We start from the raw sequence: 2,324 nt of genomic DNA on the forward strand, positions 1-2,324 counted from the left end.
CGCTGATCCCGTGTCCAACCTGCCCCAGCAGATCCAGCGCTGATCCCGTGTCCAACCTGCCCCAGCAGATCCAGCACTGATCCCGTGTCCAACCTGCCCCAACACAACCAGCACCTCCTGGGCTTTGGGGTGGGGGAGAAGCTCTGCCAGCCCCAGCCAGGGGGGTAGAGAAGGAGGGGGAGTTGGACTCGATGATCCTTGTGGGTCCCTTCCCACTCAGGACATTCTGGGATTTTGTGATTCTGTGGTTCTGGGATTCTGAGATTCTGGGATTTTGGGATTCTGTGGTTCTGGGATTTTGGGATTCTATGGTTCTGGGATTCTGAGATTCTGGGATTCTGTGGTTCTGTGATTCTGGGATTCTGTGATTTTGGGATTCTGGGATTCTGTGGTTCTGGGATTCTGTGATTCTGTGATTCTGTGGTTCTGGGATTCTGGGATTCTGGGATTCTGTGCCATGGGGAGCTCGGGGCAGCTCTCCCAGCCCCACCACAGGGGATGTCCCAGCCCCGTTCCCGTGGGACCACCAGGACACTTCCACAGACTGCAAATCCAGCGAAACCTTTGGAAAACCACCCCTATTTTTGGGTGCACTCCCAAAAGCCCCGAGGCAGGGGCTGCTGCTGCTGCTGCTCCCCCAGATGCCATTCAGTCCTGCCGTGCCAGGGAGGATCCTCCTGCACTAATGACTCTTCCTCTGGGAAGCTGCCACCAAACCACTCATTGTCAGGGGTGAGTGTGCTGATGGGACTCAGCGAGGGAGCTGCAGCTTTTCCTGACTGTTAATGGGGCCCGTGTGGGGCCCTCACCCCCCCGGGGCACGTTTGGTCCCTGCATAAAAGCTCTGCTGCTGCCGGGACTCCCTGGTCACATCCCCAAGCTGTTCTCCCCAGGAGCTGGGTAAGTCTGAGCCTCTGGAGCTGCTGGAATTGCTTGGAGAAGCCTCCCCATCCCTGGGAGTGTTTGGACAGGGGTTTGGAGCAACCTGGTCCAGGGAAAAGTGGGTTGGAATGAGATGGGCTTTAAGGTGCCCCCCAACCCAAGCCGTTCTGGGACTCTCTGCCTGTGAAATGCAGATTTATTTCTGCTTTTACAGGTATAAAAATGCTGCTTGGGAAAGGTTTTTCGAACGAGCTGGTTGGGGTTGCTCTGCTGGAGGGGGAGAGGACTCTCAGTGTTTGCTGGTGGTCACCCCGAGACACCCCTGGGAGATGGGAGGGAAGTTTCTTTGCATTATTTGGGGGTTGCTGCTGTGGTTGGGTTTTGGGGGTGCCTGACAGCAGCCCCAGCAGCTTTGGTTGGGTTTTGGGGGTGCCTGACAGCAGCTTTGGTGCATGGGGAAATTCGGTGTATTTGGAGTTCTAGCAGGGCTGGGAGCGGGTTGGTGCTGAGCTGGGCTATCATCACCTTTTAATGAGCTTGGGTTCCTTAACGAGCAGGAACTTTGTGATGCTGGGGCTGAGCTGGGAACCTCTGCCTGCCTGGGGTGGCACAGAGGTGCCCGGGGGGCCCTTTGCCTCTCCTGCTCTGGCAGATGTGGCCAGAGGTTCAGAGCCTCTTGCTGGGCTGAGCCTTTACTCAGATCATCAGCAAGTTGCCAGCCAAGAGAGGGGAGGGGGCACAGGGGGTTTAATTTGATGACTGAAAAGCAGCTCTGAGATAATTATTCCTGTGCTGACCTCCAAGATCAGCTCTCCACGTGAAGCCCCCAGTGATGGAGGAGTTGCAGTCGGTGGATATTTGGTGTGAAGTGTCTCTGACTTTCCCCCCTCTTTGTGTCACAGTTCAAAAGGAGGTGTTTGGTCCTCAGCTGCTCCTGGGGGGGTTGTGGCAGAGCTGGGGGGGGTCTCTGAAGTGCTGGAAGCAGCAGGACCGTGAGGAACTCAATGTCTAAAGGCTCTGCCTCCTGACCTGTCACAGAATCCTGGAATGCTTCGGGCTGGGAGGGACCTCAAAGATCATCTCATCCCACCCCCTGCCATGGCATTCCTGGGAGGGGAAGAGGAGGAGCAGGCCCTGATCCTTCTCTGTGTGAGCAGGGACAGGACCCAGGGAATGGCTGGAGCTGTGCCAGGGCAGGCTCAGGTTGGATCTCAGGAGAAGGTTCTTCCCCCAGAGGGTGGTTTTGGGGCACTGACCAGGCTCCCCAGGGCAGTGGGCACAGCCCCAAGGCTGCCAGAGCTCAGGGAGGGTTTGGGTGACCCTCTGGGGCACAGGGTGGGACTTTTGGGGATGGGGCTGTGCAGGGCTGAGGGTTGGGTTGGATGGTCCTTGTGGGTCCCTTCCAGCTCAGCACGTTCTGGAATTCTGGGATTTTGTGATTT

The 2,324-nt window shown here is 57.1% G+C and overlaps 1 protein-coding gene across 1 annotated transcript in view; it reads left to right on the forward strand.

Annotated features, from left to right (window-relative positions):
• Window positions 1–2,324, forward strand: part of LOC108509278 (keratin-associated protein 10-7-like) — a 6,120-nt gene that overhangs the window by 1,742 nt on the left and 2,054 nt on the right. The gene's annotated exons all lie outside the window — the stretch shown is intronic.

Source organism: Lepidothrix coronata, unplaced genomic scaffold (assembly GCF_001604755.1).
Source record: "Lepidothrix coronata isolate B3197 unplaced genomic scaffold, Lepidothrix_coronata-1.0 Scaffold350, whole genome shotgun sequence".
NCBI lineage: Eukaryota > Metazoa > Chordata > Aves > Passeriformes > Pipridae > Lepidothrix > Lepidothrix coronata.